A 19,929-nucleotide genomic window follows, 5' to 3' on the forward strand; every position below is an offset into this window, starting at 1 on the left:
GCTTTCTTGCAGGAATACAGCAGGAGTGATATTGTATATTGTATCAAGATGCGCACGATGCTGATTTGTCCCATTACTAATTTTGGTGATGTTAACTTTGTTCATTTGCTGAAGGTGGTGTATGTGCGCCCAGGTTTCTCTGTTGCAAAGTTACTAATATCTCTTGGGACAATACCTTGAAACTATATAAATACTCTGTTACTTAAAATTTGATATCATTGTTTCTTGACTAGATTAATGATTATTATTATGGTTGCCAAATGGTGATTCTAATTTCATCATTCCTTTTACATTTATTAGTTGGCTTTCTTCCGTAAGGAAGAGCTTTCCTTTCCTCTCCCCCCGAATATATTATATCAGTGTAGACTAATGGATTCCTGTTTTATTCAAAGTGTTATAAACTGTTACTGTCATTAAGTATTTTGATGCTCAGACTGTCCCAGATTTGACCAGTGAGAGCCTCTTCAAGCTGGCTCATGGAAACTTCTGACATTGTTCCATGTTTGTACTCTCTCTGCTCAGTCCTATAATCAGCCACTTACCAAGGAGCCCTGGTACTCCTTTAGCAAAGAATAGTATTTAGAAACCAAGATCTACATGCCAGATATGCTCATTGCTACACGAATATTGTTGATTCTAGACCCTGACAGCCAAAAGAGCTAGGAAATAGATTATGTATGTAAATACACACACAAGCTGATCTATACCAGTCTATATTTACCTGTCTATCTTTACCTATCTCTTACTATGTGTATTAAAAATCACAAGTTCACACTGATACCTCTGATTCCAGTGAAACACTGCAGGGTTCATTTTCTTCTCCTTCCCACTTTTCTTATTTGTAGCTCTCCTTTAACTGTGAGAAACCTGGCTCTCATTATCCACAATGTACTTACTTATTTGATCAGTCATAGAATACACAGAATTGCTAACCCACATTTCTGAGAAAAAGAAGGCTATTAACTAGGCTTCTAACTATTATTAGTTTAGAGTTCTTTTCTGTTTAGCCTGAGAGTATCCAGTCCAAATACAGTGTTCAAAAGTCACTTGAAAAAAAAAAAAAAAAAAAGTCACTTGAGTTTTATTTCCCGCTTCAGTGTTGGTTCTCTTATTCATTTGAAATTTGGTTAGTTTGTTTTTGTACATTTTTGTTTTTCCCTCCATCTTTGTTGATTTTATTTTTCTTTTTGTTGTTGTTGAATATATAAAACATTAACATGGTTCCAAAACACAAGGTATAGTCAAATGATTTCCATCCCTCCCCCTTCCTTGTATTCTATCTAACCTATCCCCACACATCCCCTGAGGGTAACCAATCTTTTTAGTCTCTAGTTTATCTTTCCTTTGTTTCCTTTTGCACAAATGAACATATACATATATGTTTTCTTATTCCCCCTTTTTCATACAAAGAAAATAGCATACTGCAGATACTCTTTTACACTTTGATATCTTAACAATATATCGTGGAAATCATATCAGTTCATAGAGATCTTTCTCATTCTTTTTTTTCTTCTTTTAACAGCAGCATATTACTCATATCTCATATATATGCATGTCAGTGGCCTCCAATATTTTTTAGTTTTGTAAACGATGATGCTGTGAATAACTTTTATGTGTGTTTTTGTACTGTTGGAGGTTTATCTTCAGGGTAAATTCTTAGGAATGGGATTGCTAGGTTAAAAGAGTATGCGTGCATACACATGTATGTTTTAAATATATTTTGTGAAATTCTCCTCCATAAAGATTATACCAATTTGCATTCCCACTAGCAGTGTATAAGAGTGCAATGTATACAGCCTGCCAACAAGGTGTGTGATTATATTCTTAATTTTTTCCAACCTGATTGGTAAGAGATGATATATCAGTGTAGTTTTAATTTGTATTTCTCTTATTATGAATGAGAAGAAACTTCTTTTCATATGTTTAAGGATCATCTTTATTTCCTTTTTTGGTACATTTTCTGCTCATGTCTTTTGTCCATTCTTCTATTGGATTTTGATCTATTTTTTGTCTAATTTTTATGAGTTACTTAAATATTAAGGATATAAGCCCTTTATCTGTGATACATGTTATAAATATTTTCTCCCAGGTTTTAATTGTCTTTTGACTTTGTTTATGATGTTACTTCTCCCATGCAAAGTTTTATGCAATCGAGTTTTTCAATATTTTCTTTCATTCCATTTGATTTTGAGTTATAGTTAGAAAGCTTTTCTCTACACCCAGGTTAAAGAGGAATTCACTCATTTTTTTGTTTTTTAAATAGGACTTGTGTGGTTTCATTTTTTAATTTAGATCCCTGATCCATTTGGAATTTATTCTTGTGTGTGGTATGAGGTATGGGTCTAATTTTACCTTTTTTCCCCCTAAAGAGCTAACTAGTTTTTCCAGTAGTATTTATTTAAAAGTCCTTCAGCCCAGGTATTTTGATATGCCACCTTTATCACACACTAAAGTTTCATATGTATTTGGTTCTATTTCTGGACTTTCTTTTTTACTGGTCTATCTATTCATGTGTCCATACCCCACTGTTTAATTATAAAGGCTTTATAGTATGTTTCATGTCCGGTATGCCTAGTCCCCCTTGTAGCTTTTTTCTTCCTTTCTTTTTTTAGTTTTTTTAAATTTTTCTGTTTTCCTGTCTATTCTTGTTTGTTTTTCCAAGTGAAGTTTGGTATCAGCTTGTCAAGCTCCATAAAAAGTTGTTGGTATTTTATTCAGATCACATTACATTATAAATTAACTTAGAGATAACAGGCATCTTTATGATGTTAAATCATCCTATCTAAGAACAAAAGCTATCTTTCCACTCACCAATCTAATTTAATTAAAAAACCCGCGGGTTCTAACTATGTTGGAGAGAGGAGATGGGGAAGAGCCAAAGGTCATTGACCTCAATGGGAAGTCAATAGATAATGGCTAGGGCTTCCCTGGTGGCGCAGTGGTTGAGAATCTGCCTGCCAATGCGGGGGACACGGGTTCGGGCCCTGGTCTGGGAAGATCCCACATGCCGTGGAGCGACTAGGCCCATGAGCCACAGTTGCTGAGCCTGCACGTCTGGAGCCTGTGCTGCGCAACAGGAGAGGCCGCGTAGTGAGAGGCCCGTGCACCGCAATGAAGAGTGGCCCCCACTTGCCGCAACTGGAGAGAGCCCTCGCGCAGAAACGGGGACCCAACACAGCCATAAATAAATAAATAAATAAATAAAAATAAAATCCCATCTTAAAAGAAAAAAAAGACTAATTAGAAAGTCCCTTAAAGGGCTTCCCTGGTGGCGCAGTGGTTGAGAATCTGCCTGCCAATGCAGGGGACACGGGTTCGAGCCCTGGTCTGGGAAGATCCCACATACCACGGAGCAACTGGGCCCGTGAGCCACAATTACTGAGCCTGCGCATCTGGAGCCTGTGCTCCGCAACAAAAGAGGCCGCGATGGTGAGAGGCCCGCGCACCGCGATGAAGAGTGGCCCCCACTTGCCGCAACTAGAGAAAGCCCTCGCACAGAAACGAAGACTCAACACAGTCATAAATAAATAAATAAAAGAACGTGAAAAAAAAAAAAAAAAAAAAAAAAAAAGAAAGTCCCTTAAAAAAAAAAAATAGATAATGGCTAAAATTGGTAAGGCAAGGAATGGTACAGGCAGATTAGTTAAAAATACGTAGATAAATGCCAAGGGAAAGAGCTACAAGAGTGAGAGGATGTTTGTTTTTTTTTTAAGGAGGCTTTCAGTACATATATTAGTCAGGGTCCTGGTAGGAAACAGATGGCACACTCAATCAGAGTGATTGTGAATATTAGTAAAAGTGCTATTTAGAGGTGTGGGTGGGGTAAAAGGACATAAACAAGGCCTGGTGCAGCACCCTGCCACTAGCAGCAACAGGGAGCCATTACCACTGCTTGGCCTAAAGAGTGACAGGAGGAAGGGACAATTTAAAGGAACCGAGAGAACTGTAGGAGAGGACAGCGCAATAGAAACCTTGGACTTGGGTTGAACACAGTTACTGCTTACTGCAGCACGACAGGTTGAGAGCATGACAGGGAGGGAATAATTATCATCTTACTCTTCTCCCACTCTTCCCAGTGCCCTCTAATAGCTGAACCAAAGCAGAAGGCAGAGGGCAAAGGCATATAATAAACAATAAAATAATAATAAAAAACAACTTTAGTCAATGAATCTATGGTCTAAGGGAACGTGATTCAAATAATTATAATAAAGGTTGAAAAGTGATAAATGCCTGAAGAGGGATCAAGAATATTCCCAGTAAGGGAAGCCTGGAAGGGGACTTCCCTGGTGGTGCAGTGGTTAAGAATCTGCCTGCCAATGCAGGGGACCCGGGTTCGATCCCTGGTCTGGGAAGATCCCACATGCTGCAGAGCAACTAAGCCCATGCACCACAACTACTGAGCTTGCGCTCTAGAGCCTGTGAGCCATAACTACTGAGCCCACGTGCCACAGCTACTGAAGCCTGTGCGCCCTAGAGCCTGCATGCCACAACTACTGAGCCTGTGTACTGTATGCCTAGAGCCTGTAATCCGCCACAAGAGAAGCCACCACAATGAGAAGCCCACGCACCGCAATGAAGAGTAGCCCCAGCTCACCACAACTAGAGAAAGCCTGCATACAGCAACAAAGACCCAATGCAGCCAAAAATAAATAAAATTAAAAAAAAAAAAAAGAATCCTGGAAGATTCTCTAGAGGGGGACATAAACATTCAGTTCAAAACAGTCATGTCAGCAGAAACACCACGAGCCTCTTGTTTTACAGTTGAATATCCACTATTGGTACAGTGGCCTCTCAAACTCATCCTGTAAGTGAACACTCCCTTCCTGCCCAGAGGCAATGGAAGTCTTTAGTTCATGGTTTCTAATTTATACTGCATTTGGCTTCCTTGATGTTATACCCCTTCTCCATGCTCTTTGCCTCCTTGAATTGCACCCTGCTCCTCTGAGACAGGAAAGCATTGTGGGAAGTGCTGTATTGAAGTCAGTAGACCTAGAATTGAATTTCCTAACTTTCACTTACTAGCTGTGTGACCTTAATAAAGTTACTTAGCATCTCTGAGCCTCAATTCCACTTTGCAAAAGAAGAATAATACCTACGAGAATAATACCTACCTCATGGAATTGCTGTGAGAGTTAAAGATGCTATATATCAAGTACCTGGCATGAGGCCTGTCACTCAGTAGATAGCAGGTTAGGATGTTACTGCAGACTGTAGGCTCTCCCTTTTCCCACTAGTTTCTTGACTTTGAGCCCTTTAGAGTTACTCCAGTGGGAGTTGCTCTTCTGGCAGCTACTTGAAACAAGTTTCTGGACAGAGTTGGAAAGGACCTTAGTAGTAATCTGGTCCATCTTGCCAGCAAATCCAGGAGATTCTGCCACAGGCTTCAGGGTGGATGACCACCCTGACTCTACCCACATTAACAGAGAGCTCAACACCATTGAGTTCTGAAGCTGCCTGTTATCAGAAGATTGGTTGATTAGAAGAAAGCTTTTCCTTGAATTGAGCTGAAATCACTTTCCCCACTAACTAAAGACTCAAAACAATCTAGAGCTAAAAGAAATCTTCAAGATCTTCAAGCGCACCAACTTATATTATGAATGAAGAATCTGAGGCTCAGGGAAGCAAGGCAACGCTATTCTTCATGGTAATGCTTTGTGGAGCTACACAGAACCGTCTCCTCCCCTGCCCTTCAGTGTTATCAACCAGCAGGCCTCCCAGTTCTTTCAGAGCTCTCCCCCAATCATTCAACATGCCCCCACCCTTTACCACTCTGATCACTCACCATTGCATATGCAAGTGTGTGATGCCCAGAACTAAATCTGATTCTTAGTGTGATCTGGTCCTAGCAGAGTGAAATGAGACTATCTGAGATCCCGGGCAAGGGATGGCCATTAGACCTAGAAAGGCCAAGAACTTGACTTAGACAAAACCAGCAGATCATTTAGAGAAATGAAGTTGGTTGTGGTTGCTCAGTTCTATTAGGCCCCCTTCACTGGACACTTAAAATTTGCCTGTGTGCTTCTGAAACATCTGTGCCAGCTCCAAAGAAGGTGCTTAGGAATATTAATATAGATTTATTTATTTATTATTTTATCAAAAGGAGAATGACTTTATTATTTAACATTATGATAGAGGAAAATTATTTTGATTAACATTCTTCTAGGCATCTCTTTATCCATACACACAGATATATTGGGTTGGCCAAAAGGTTCACTCTGTTTTTTCCATGAGATGGCTCTAGTAGCACTTAGTTGTCTTTAACTTCATTCGAAACAATTTTGTTAGAGTCTTTGTGACAACTGTCCTATCAGCGTGCATTTAAAAAAAGAATTATCAAAATGGGTGAATTTTTGTGTAGCCATTTTAATATTGAAGGTGGAAGAAAAATGCAACATTTTTGGCATATTATGCTTTATTATTTCAAGAAAGGTAAAAATGCAACTGAAACACACAAAAAAAGATTTGTGCAGTATATGGAGAAGGTGCTGTGACTGATTGAACATGTCAAAAGTGGTTTGCGAAGTTTCACGCTGGAGATTCCTTGCTGGACGATGCTCCACAGTCAGACCAGTTGACGTTGATAGCGATCAAATCAAGACCTTAACTGAGAACAATCAACGTTATACCACGCAGAGATAGCTGACATACTCAAAATATCCAAATCAAGCGCTGAAAATCATTTGCACTAGCTTGGTTATGTTCATTGCTTTGATGTTTGGGTTCCACATAAATTAAGTGAAAAAAACCTTCTTGACCGTATTTCTGCATGCGATTCTCTACTTAAATGTAACGAAAACATTCTGTGTTTAAAACAAATTGTGATGGACAATGAAAAGTGGATACTGTACAATAATGTGGGATGGAAGAGATCGTGGGGCAAGCGAAGTTAATGACCACCAACCACACCAAGGGCTGGTCTTTATCCAAAGAAGGTGTTGTTGTGTATGTGGTAGGATTGGAAGGGAGTCCTCTATTATGAGCTCCTTCCAGAAAACCAAATGATTAATTCCAACAAGTACTGCCCCCAGTTAGACCAACTGAAAGCAGCACTTGACAAAAAGCATCCGGAATTAGTCAACAGAAAACACATAATCTTCCATCAGGATAATGCAAGACTGCATGTTTCTTTGATGACCAGGCAAAAACTGTTACAGCTTGGCTGGGAAGTTCTGATTCATCCGCCGTATTCACCAGATGTTGCACCTTCGGATTTCCATTTATTTAGGTCTTTACAAAATTCTCTTAATGGAAAAAATTTCAATTCCCTGGAAGACTGTAAAAGGCACCTGGAACAGTTCTTTGCTCAAAAAGATAAGATTTTTCGGGAAGATTGAATTATGAAATTGCCTGAAAAATGGCAGAAGGAACAAAAGGATGAATACGTCGTTCAATAAAGTTCTTGGTGAAAATGAAAAATGTCTTTTATTTTTACTTAAAAGCCAAAGGCACTTTTTGACCAACCCAATACATAAGTCATAAATGTATCGGAAACACACACACGTAATTTTATACAAGCCAATTTTGTACAACATACATGCCTGTTATTTTATAACATCCTTTTTCTTTTGTTAACATCCTTTTTCTTAATATTTTGTAGACATCTTTCTATATCAAAGAACATAAGTTCATATTCTTTTTTTTATTTTATTGGAGTATAGTTGATTTACAATGTTGTGTTTCAGATGTACAGCAAAGTGATTCAGTTATACATACACATATATTCATTTTTTTCAGATTCTTATCCCATATAGATTATTACAGAATATTGAGTAGAGTTCCCTGTGCTATACAGTAGGTCCTTGTTGGTTATCTATTTTATATATAGTAGTGTGTGTATGTTAATCCCGAGCTCCTAATTTATCCCTCCCCACCACGTTTCCCCTTTGGTAACCATAAGTTTGTTTTTGAAATCTGTGAGTCTGTTTCTATTTTGTAAATAAGTTCATTTATATCATTTTAAGATTAGGTTCTACATATGAGTGATATCATATGATATTTGTCTTTGACTTACTTCACTTAGTATGATAATCTCTAGGTCCATCCATGTTGCTGCAAATGGCATTATTTTGGTGTTTTTTATGGCTGAGTAGTATCCCATTGTATATATGTACCACATCTTCTTTATCCATTACTCTGTTGGTGGACATTTCGGTTGCTTCCATGTCTTGGCTATTGTACATAGTGCTGCAATGAACATTGGGATGCATGAATGTTTTCGAATTATGGTTTTCTCTGGATATATGCCCCGGAGTTGGATTGCTGAATCATATGGTAGTTCATTTTTAGTTTTTTAAGGAACCTCCATACTGTTCTCCATAGTGGTTGTACCAATATAAATTTAGTTTTAACCTTTTCTCTACCAAATACACAAAAAGCAAGGGGGGAAGTGGAGATAGGGTAGAGTGTCAAAGGAAGAAATAGACCTATTATCACCAAACCAGAGTTGTTAATTAGCAGTTTTGCCCAAATAAAGTATTAAACTTATTACATGACTTTAAAATAAACCTAAGCAGAATTTCTAGAAGTCCAGCATTGTTGGTATTTTCTGGTAACGTTGATAGAGAAGGCACAATAAATAACTGCCTAGTACAAGGTAAAATAAAACTGGTGAGTCCTTTTGTTCAAAGCCAGAGAAATTACCTGTGGTTCTTACAACATTTCTGAGAAGAGGAAGGAGGCATGGCTGAAAATATTACTGTATTGTGCAACTGAATAATCCTCAGAGAAGTTATATGTTTTTATGAAATTCCTATAGTCACCACCATATTGAACAAGATGCCATTTGCCGCAGTAATTTGTTTTAGGATCATTACCACATCTGGTAATTGGTTTTTGAGATTTTCTTTTCTAAATCTTAAAAAACCAGTGACCACTGATATTATAATGGGTACATTCAATTCTGGTTTTAATGGGAGATATCTATTTTTATATCCCAGGCACCTCTAATTTTTTCATTTACCTATGTAATCTTTTCCCTGTTTTAGACAAATTGGATATATACCCTCCTGGATCATCTTTTTTTAAAAAAAAAATCACCCTCCTTTACATGAAAGACATTTTTCACAAGACCAGAAGTGGTCTTCAGAAGCAGCTGATCTGATTATCTGATTACTGTCAAAAAGAAGAGCTATATAAGTACCATGCCAAAACAAAATTTGTGGTTTTTGTCAGAAGTTTGCCATTATTCAGATGGACAGTTTTAAATAACACACATGCAGCTGCTTATAAAAATTTTTTTATCTTTGTTGCTGTTTTAAAAAGAACAAATAACAGCTATTAGCAGCCTCCACCAGGTCATTGAAATAAATAGCTAACTCCTGCCGCAGTCTCCAAGGGAATTTATCCTGGACTCATGCTGGACTCAGATGACTGAATGGAACAAGCAGGATGACAGGTAGCATCTTTTTTACTGTGCTTCCGTCTGGAGAGGGAGAGTTTGTGAAGCTTCATAAAGTACCAATTTGGTTTTGGTTCAGTAAAGTAACTGTACTTTGTGGCTTAGTTTGAATTATTATTTTTTAAATTTATTTATTTATTTATTTTTGGCTGCGTTGGGTCTTCTTTGCTGCACACAGGCTTTCTCTAGTTGCGGTGAGCGGGGGCTACTCTTCGTTGCAGTGCGTGGGCTTCTCATTGCGGTGGCTTCTCTTGTTGCCGAGCACAGGTTCTAGGCACGCGGGCTTCAGTAGTTGCAGCACACGGGCTCAGTAGTTGTGGCTCACGGGCTCTAGAGCGTAGGCTCAGTAGTTGTGGCACAAGGGCTTAGTTGCTCTGAGGCATGTGGGATCTTCCCGGACCAGGGCTTGAACCCGTATCCCCTGCATTGGCAGGCGGATCCTTAACCACTGTGCCACCAGAGAAGTCCCTTGAATTATTTTTTAAAAGACTAGTTTATGAAATCTTATTGCTGTCTTAAATGTTATTTGTCTTACAGGCAAAACTTTTTTCTGTGATAAGACATGATCAAATTAATAATGGAAGTCAGTGGGAAATATGATTCAATTTTAAAACTAGCATTATACCCAGTTCTATTTAAGATTTTTCATCTGGTCTGTCTTTTCTGAGAGAAAGGAAGGAGGTAAGGTTGAGGGGGTAGTTACTGTATCTACAGGTTAATGATACTATTCACTCTTAACGGTTCTCTGACTTTCTTAATCCAGCAGTAAAGAATTTTGAATTGTCCAACTCAGTTACTCCTAAAAACTGTTGCCCAAAACAAAAGGCACAAAGAACGGTGACAAAGATGCTGCTTTTGATAAGAGACCAAAGCAGGCTTTCTGAAGTAAGTTATTAACTCGTATCAGAAACAAAAGAATGGCCACCATCATGGGGTTAACGTAAATTTGATGTGGAAAAGGCACAGCTTTATAAATAGAAAACCTGGAGTCTAGTCCTCCTTACTACTTCACTTTAATGAATTTGGGGCAATTCACTTAATCTCTGACTCTCAATTACCTGCTGAAGGCAGAATGCTGGTTCTAATCACCTTGTAAGGGTGTCTTTCAGTGGTCAGATCTATTAGCAGAATTATTCTTGGGAAAGTAGCTGTCTTTGTTTCAGGAAATACCATCATAAGCCCCTAGGGCATAAGGGCTGGCTAGGGCTCAGGCAACCAAAAAGAACCAAAAGGCTGCACTTGCAGAAGCAGGAAATTAATTTTTCTTGGGGGCTGGGTTGGGGAGAAGGTGCTCTTTATAGGGTGGAGGAGTGAGAAGAGGAGGGGAGTGGCTAAGAGATTGCCAGAGTAAAGGCCCCGCATGGGGTAAAAGCCAGTGAGAAACCTCCAGTAAGGAACGATCAAAAGGACATTTATGAACCAGGAAGCCTAAAATGTAATTTTAAGTGCTTTGTGGCTTAATGGGCAATGTGACCCTTCCCCAAGACCCACATGTCTTAGAGAACTTGAACACACTAATGGTCTGCATGAGTGGAGGTTTGTTGGAAGAGGAGTAAGGAACCATATGGCCACATTGGGCAACAGAGATGGTCTTAGGAAAGCCAGCCAGAGCTGGGAGGCAGAAAGGCCCTCCAAACAATATACCCTCATAAATCAGCAGAAGGCTTGGTAGAGCTATGGACCTTGGCTGGGCACAGTGGAGCTTAAGCCCATCTGATCTAGAGATGACAGGGCTAGCAGAGCCCAGATGACATTTGGGTTAGCTGATTGGGGGGGGGCTGGGGGGGTGTCTATAGGCTGCCCCCTGAGCACCACTGCTAGCTTCATCTTCAGTGTTTTCACCCTCTACATCAGTGTCAGTTTAAGGGGTGATTTCAAAGTCTTGTAGGATCACCTCTGTGTGTCTCCAGTATTTTGATTAGAACACAGGCATTTCCCCCTAATATTTCTCCCTTCAATATGTCTCTTAAACCCCTCTATATTGTTCTTGTGTTATTTTCTAGCTTGAACTCATTTTGTCTTTTTGTTTCTTTTCCTCTCTTAGAAGTGAATTGGCAGAAATTTTGGTTTATTTCCTGTTTTCTCTTCCATTTATCATTCAGATTTTTCTTTACCTGGAAATCTCTGAAGATTATTTGCAAGGTTTCCTTAGCCTTGCGGTTTGCTTTCTGTGAGCGCTATTCTATAGGACATCATTTTTTAGCATATTTAAAGAAAATTAGATCATCTTTCATATCCAAAAATTTTATTGCTTCCTCCAACTTTACTTTTTAAAAGAAATTTATATTTAAGTGTTCCACATTTGTTCTATTCTGTGACAGTTTCACATTCTCTCACTCTAAGTGAAAACAATCACTTTGGAGTTTCATCTAAAAGCATTAACTCATTCTAAAGATTATGCTAGTTTGAGAATAAATTAGTATAACCTTTCTGTCAAGAAATTTGGCAATATAGTACTTGTCAGGAGCCTTCAAAATGTTTCTACCCTTTGCTTCAGGGATCACATTTCTAGGAATCTTTCCACTGGAAATAATCATAAACGTGGTCAAAGATTTATGCATGTTTATTACAACATTATTTATTTGAGATAGTGACAGATTGAAAACAACCTGAATGCCCAGCAAAAGGAAAATAAATTGTCACATCCATATGATAAAAATTATGCAGCATTTAAAAAAGTATGCTTTTTCCTGAACTGGCAGTCAGTTTAAAACATTTGGATAATCATTCTGAGTGTCCATGACTTCCAAGATGGAAAGCCAGAATGGCTTGGGTCCCTTTAGGAATTTAACCCCATCCATTGCCTATGAAAATAAGCCCAGAATGGGGAAGGGTCTTACCCCAGAGGCCCAGCTCCACGGTTTCTGTCTTTGCAAGCCTGGGGGACTTTATAATCCATATTTTTACCAAGGTTTCCATGTGGTTCTGACATGAGCACAGTCTGAGACATCCCCTCCTCTACCACCACCAGGACCTGAACTCTGACAGGAATTGAGGAGGGGAGTAGAAAAAATTTGTTCTTTCAAAAATTTTTTATGATCTGGCAAAACGCTATTTTGAAGTAGAATTTTTTTAAACATTATATTATTCCAAATTTGTGGGGAAAATTAATATATGCTTAGAAAAAATTAACACACCAAAATATTTACAGGGTTTAAATCTGGGTGATGGAATTGTGGATGATTTATGGGGAACCATGATTCAGAGAGATGAGGTAATTTTCTCAGGTTCTCATAGCCAGCAAAGTGCTGGAGTAAAGATCCAAACCCAAGGCTATTTGCTCATAAAGTCTGCTCTAATAGCTAGTGACTCCTACTTAAATTGGAAAACCATGTGTAAAAAACCCACAAATATGGTACTCTAAGTGTGATAGATTGAATTATTGGTCCCAATTATTCACTGTCCTGTAGGAGTATTTTACAGTCACCCCTTGCTATGGCCTTATGATGGATAGAATGTATTCCGAGCACCTTGATTTTGGGCTTAGGCATATGACCTGCTTTGGCCAGTGGGTTGAGGGTGAAAATAATGAAAGGGAAGGCTTAAAATGGGCTGGTAAAATTGGGCCTTTTCTCTTTGTACTACTACCTCTTGCCATGTGAATAGTATATTTTGAGTAAGCTCTGGTCCAAGGAGAATGAGAAATAGTAGACGAACATAGACCCAACCTTCTGATTAAAGCTTAAATTTCAGCCAATCTGAAAATACATAGTGAAAAATAAATGATTATGGTTTTAGGTTATTGGATTGTGGATTGTTACATTTTATGTAGAATTATTATGGCTGATTGATATGAAACATAAAGATGTTTGTATTAAGTAACAAAACTGAATCTCTTGATATGTCAGTATAAGTGCAAATTTGGTCATGCAAATGTAGGGTCTACAGGTTCTCACCACCTGGTTAAACGGTATAAAAAGGCCTTTTATTTAATGCAAACTGCCTCATCACTTGATATGAGAGCTAGTCTCAAATGAGGAGGGAGAAGTTCACATAGAAATGCATGGCATTCTGAGGAAAAAAGGAACACAAACCCAAAATCTCTCAAGTCTAGGGTTGGGAAAAACAATTGATGTGGGCCAGGCCAGAGTAGGGATGAACAAGGAGGAAAAGAGAAGAAATTCTGGTCTCCAGAATTTAGAAGGAAGTTCTTTTCTTTTGCGACATGGAAACACATTCTGCCCATCATGAGGCCACAGCAAGTGTGTGGATGTAAAGGGTAGAGGGTTCTAGGCTCAACAACCTTTGAGGATGGAGCTGGAAGGCTCTGAGACCAAGTCACCATGGGCACCTTGTGTGAGCTTTAGAGAACTATGACTTAGTCTGTGGACTGTACCTGTGGAGTCCAACCACTGATCCCACATTTATACCCTCCCCACCTTTTTTTTTTTTTTTTAACAAATGAGATCATACTTCTTTTAATCAGCTGTATTTTGCAGTATACCATGAACTGTTTTCCAAATCACTAAATATTCTTCTATAATTTAGTTTTTAATAAGTATAGAATGTTCTTTTCTATGGCCCAGCATCCTAGGGCATCTGCTTACTTAGGATGAGAATTCAGCCAGATAGAAATATCTTCTCCTATGTTCTGTCCTCCACAATTTAAAATAAATGTTAACACTATGTCTTTTTTTAAATATGAATCTTTATTTAAAGCAAGCATATGCTAAATGAAACTTCCAGAAAGTAAATTAATTGTAGGAGAGAAAAATCAAAGAAAATAAAATATTAGATCAACTATTTCAGCCAAAGCAATGAAAAAAGAAACAAATTTAAAGGAGTCTCTCTAAATATTCATTAATATTTAATAAGAAATGAAAAATATGAAACATGAAAATTTTACACTTTTTTTTCATAAGTCACAATCCTGATAATTATCCTAAGCATATGATTCAAAATAAGAATAGTCCATAAGTGTTTGGTTGAGTAACTCCTAACAGACTCAATCTTCCCACAGATTACTATAAACTGGACAAAATACAAAAGCACAGAGATTTTGGAGAGGAGTCAACACTCAAGAAAAAAAGGGACATCAGGGTAAGTTATTCATTTTCAAAGCTTTTTGAATTAAGAGAAGCCTCAGTCAGCACTGCATGGAGTAACTAAAACAGAGAGAATGTTTGCTGTCTTTCTGGTGTAAAGCACCACAGGATAATGTTGAAGGAAACCCCAGGTGCTGTAGAGGGGAGAGTGGAATCTCAGGAAGGAGAGAGTCACAGAGGGAGTACTCTTAATTCTGTGTATAAACTCTGGCCAAATCTCAGGTTGACTCCTGAACCACATACATATGCATCAGACAGACTTGAGCTAAGAACAAAAGAACTGAATTGACATTTGAGCAACCATTCAAGAGATAGCGTTTACAGTTCAAGTTCAATCAAATTAGTTGCTGGTTAAAACACACACACTCTCTCTCAAAATATAACAAAATCCAGAATCTCTACAACATAGCATTTACAAGGTCCAGGATACAGTTTGAAGATCCATTCTCAAGGGAAAAGACAATCAACAGAGACCAATGGTGAGAAGACGCAAATGTTGAAATTAGCATACAGGGATTCAAAACTATTATAATCATGTTCAAGGAAGTAAAGAAAATATGCTCACAATGAGTAAAAAGATAAGGACTATAAAAAAGAACTAAATGGAAATTCTAGAACTGAAACATACAATATCTGAAATAAAAAATTCACTGGGTGGATTTGACAGTAAATTTTGGATAACAGAGGAAAGACCCAGTGAGCTTGAATATCCAATCTGAAGAACAAAGAGAAAAAAATACTGAAAAATAAATAATTAAGAGCTCCAAGGACTTATGGGACAATATAAAAAGTCCAATGTGTGTGTTATCAGAGGGAAGAGAGAATGAGTAAACAACATATTTTTTCCATATCCAGTGAAAGTAATTTTTTTATTGAAAGATTCTTTAAATTCTGTAGTGCTTTACCATTTTCAAAAGTTTCACACACATGATTTTATATATTCCCGTAATAACCCTTTTTTTCTCCCCTATGCTTATGTTGCTCCTCCCCCTTCCCTCTCCCCACTGTTAACCACTAATTTGTTGTCTATGTATGAGTCTGTTTCTTTTTTGTTTTATTCACTACTTTGTTGTATTTTTTGGATTCCACATATAAGTGATATCATACAATGTTTGTCTTTCTCTGTCTGACTTATTTCACTTAGCATAATGCCCTCCAAATCCATCCATGTTGCTGCAAATGGCAAAATTTCATTCTTTTTTAATGGCTGAGTAGTATTACATTGTGTGTGTGTGTGTGTGTGTGTGTGTGTGTGTGTATATATATATATATATATATAAAACATCTTCTTATCTTTTAATTTTTTAATTTTTTTGGCCATGCCATGCGGCATGCAGAACTTCCCCAACCAGGGATTGAACCCATGCCCCCTGCATTGGAAGCACGGAGTCTTAAACACTGGACCACCAGGGAAGTCCTATATCATGTCTTCTATGTCCATTCATCTGTGGATGGGCCCAGGTTGCTTCCATATAGTGGCAATAATATACTTGGAATAATGCTGCCATTAACATTGGGGCGCATGTATCTTTTCAAATTAGTGTTTTTGGTTTTTTTCGGATATATACCCAGAAGTGGAATTGCTGGGTCATATGGTAGTTCTATTTTTAGTTTTTTGCGAGACCACCATACTGTTTTCCACAGTGGCTGCACTAACTCACATTCCTACCAACAGTGTATGAGGGTTCCCTTTTCTCCACATCCTTGCCAACATTTGTTACCTGTGTTCTTTTTGATGATAGCCATTCTGACAGGTGTGAAGTGATACCTGATTGTGATCTTTTTTTTTTTTTTAGCTTATTTTATATATAATAGTTTGTACCTCTTAATCTGCTACTGCAATATTGCCCCTCCCTCATTGTGGTCTTGATTTGCATTTTTCTGATGATTAGCCATGTTGAGCATCTTTTCATGTGCCTGTTGGCCATCTGTATTTCCTCTTTGGAAAAATGTCTATTCAGTTCTTCTGCCCATTTGTTAATTGGGTTGTTTGGTTTTTTAGATTTGAGTTGTATGAGCTGTTTGTATGTGTTGGATTTTAACCCCTTATTGGTCATATCATTTGCAAATATTTTCTCCCATTCAATAGGTTGACTTTTTGTTTTGTTGATGGTTTCCTTTGCTGTGCAAAAGCTTTTAAGTTTAATTAGGTCCCATTTGTTTCTTTTTGTTTTTATTTCTCTTGCTTTAGGAGATGGATCCAAAAAAAATTGCTTTGATTTATGTCAGAGTGTTCTACCTATGTTTTTCTCCAGGAGTTTTATAGTATCCAGCCTTACATTTAGGCCTTTAATCCATTTTGAGTTTATTTTTGTATATGGTGTTAGAGAATGTTCTAATTTTATTCTTTTACATGTAGCTGTCTGATTTTCCCAGTACCACTTATTGAAGAGACTGTTTTTTCTCCATTGTATATTCTTTCTTCCTTTGTCATAGATTAATTGAGCATAAATGTATCAGTTTAATTCTGGGCTCCTTATCCAGTTCCATTGATCTATGTGTCTGTTTTTGTGCCAGTGCCATACTCTTTTGATTATTGTAGCATTGTAGTATAGTCTGAAATCAGGGAGCATGATTCCTCGAGCTCTGTTCTTCTTTCTCAAGATTGTTTTGTTGGGAATTCCCTGGTAGTTCAGTGGTTAGGACATGACACTTTCACTGCCGTGGGCCCAGGTTCAATCCCTGGTTAGGGAACTAAGATCCCACAAGCCATGCAGCGTGGCCAAAAAAAAAAAAAAAAGTACAGGATTGTTTTGGCTATTCAGGGTCTTTTGTGTTTCCAGACATATTTAAAAATTTTTTGTTTTAGTTCTGTGAAAAATGCCATTGGTAATTTGATAGGGATTACATTGAATTTGTAGATTGTCTTGGGTAGTATGGTCATCTTAACAATATTCATTCTTCCAATCCAAGAACATGGTATATCTTTACATCTGTTTGTGTCATCTTCAGTTTCTTTCACCAGTGTCTTATAGTTTTTGGAGTACAGGTCTTTTGCCTCCTTAGGTAGGTTTACTCCTAGGTATTTTATTCTTTTTGATGTGTTGGTAAATGGGATTGTTTCCTTAATTTCTCTTTCTGATACTTCGTTGTTAGTGTATAGAAATGCAACAGGTTTCTGTATATTAATTTTGTATCCTGAAACTTTACCACATTCATTGATGAGCTTTAGTAGTTTTCTGGTGGCATTTTAAAATTTTTCTATGTATAGTATCGTGTCATCTGCAATCAGTGACAGTTTTACTTCTTCCCTTCTAATTTGGATTCATTTTATTTCTTTTTTCCTCACTGATTGCTGTGGCTAGGACTTCCAAAACTATGTTGAATAAAAGTGGCGACAGCGGGCATCCTTGTCTTGTACCTGATCTTAGAAGAAATGCTTTCAGATTTTCACCATTGAGTCTGATGTTAGCTGTGGGTTTGTCATATATGGACTTTTTTTATGTTGAAGTATGTTCCCTCTATGCCTGCTTTCTGGAGAGTTTTTATCATAAGTGAATGTTGAATTTTATCAGAAGCTCTTTCTGCATCTATTGAGATGATCATACGGTTTTTATTCTTTTATTTATTTATTTATTTATTTTTGGCTGTGTTGGGTCTTCGTTTCTGTGCAAGGGCTTTCTCTAGTTGCGGCAAGTGGGGGCCACTCTTCATCGCGGTGCGCGGGCCTCTCACTCTCGCGGCCTCTCTTGCTGCGGAACACAGGCTCCAGACACACAGGCTCAGTAGTTGTGGCGCACGGGCTTCGTTGCTCTGCGGCATGTGGGATCTTCCCAGACCAGGGCTCGAACCCGTGTCCCCCTGCATTGGCAGGCAGATTCTCAACCACTGCACCACCAGGGAAGCCCCGGTTTTTATTCTTTAATTTGTTTATCTGGTGTATCACATTGATTGATTTGCAGATATTGAAAAATCCTTGCATCCCTGGGATAAATCCCACTTGATCATGGTGTATGATCCTTTTAATGTATTAGTGTATTCCTATATTAGTCATTGCATATAATCCTTTTAATGTATTAATATATTCCTATATTTGGTGAAAGATATACATTTACAGATGAAAGAAAGTCAGTGAAATGAAATAGTGTAGATATAAAGAAAACCATGCTTAGAAGCATTGTAGTCAAACTGCTGAAAAAAGATAAAGGGGAAATTTTATCTTTAAAAGACAAAAATATGTCTGACCTATTTCATTTAGCATAATGCCCTCAAAGTCTATCCATGTTGTTGCAAATGGCAAGATTGCATTCTTTTTATGGCTGAATAATATTCCTCTTTGTGTGAGTGAGTGTGTGTGTGTGTATGTGTATATACATGCACACCACTTTTTCTTTATCCATTCATCCATCAATGGATATTTAGGTTGTTTCCATGTCTTGGCTATTATAAATAATGCTGCAAGGAAAATGGGGTGCAGGTATCTTTTCAAGATAGTGATTTAGTTTCCTTTGGATAAATACCCAGAAGTAGAATTGGATCATATGGTAGTTCATTGGATCATATGGTAGTTCTATTTTTAACATTTTGAGGATCCTGCATACTGTTTTACATAGTGGCTACACCAATTTACATTCTTATCAACAGTGCACAAGGGTTCCCTTTTATTCACATCCTTGCCAACACTTGTTATTTCTTGTCTTTTTGATAATAGCTATACTAAATAGGTATGAGATGATATCTTATGTGGTTTTTTTTTTTTTTTAGAATTGCCATTACATGATGCTATCTTTTATTTTTTTAATTTTATTTACTTTATTTATTTTTGTCTATGTTGGGTCTTTGTTTCTGTGCGAGGGCTTTCTCTAGTTGCGGCAAGCGGGGGCCACTCTTCATCGCGGTGCGCGGGCCTCTCACTATCGCGGCCTCTCTTGTTGCGGAGAACAGGCTCCAGACGCGCAGGCTCAGTAGTTGTGGCTCACGGGCCCAGTTGCTCTGTGGCATGTGGGATCTTCCCAGACCAGGGCTCGAACCTGTGTCCCCTGCATTGGCAGGCAGATTCTCAACCACTGCGCCACCAGGGAAGCCCTCTTATGTGGTTTTGATTTGCATTTCCCTGATGATTAGTGATGTTGAGCACCTTTTCATGTACCTGTTGGCCATTTGTATATCTTCTTTGGAAAAATGTCCATTGAGCTCCTCTGCCCATCTTAAAATCAGATTTCTTTTTGCTATTGAGCTGTATGAATTCTTTATGTATTTTGGATATTAACCCTTTATCAGATATATGATTTTCAAAAATTTTCTCCCATTCCATAGGTTGCCTTTTCATTTTGTTAATGGTTTCCTTCACTGTACAGAACCTTTTAAATCCATTTTGAGTTGATTTTTGGGTGTGGTGTAAGATAGGGGTTCAGTTTTATTCTTTGGCATGTGACTATCTAGTTTTCCCAACACCATTTGTTGAGGAACTACCCTGTCTCCAATGTGTATTTTTACTTCTTTTGTTGTAAATTAATTTACCATGTATTTCTGTGCTCTCTATTCTGT

The sequence above is a fragment of the Eschrichtius robustus genome, chromosome 6, assembly GCF_028021215.1.
Source record: "Eschrichtius robustus isolate mEscRob2 chromosome 6, mEscRob2.pri, whole genome shotgun sequence".
NCBI classification, from domain to species: Eukaryota; Metazoa; Chordata; class Mammalia; order Artiodactyla; family Eschrichtiidae; genus Eschrichtius; species Eschrichtius robustus.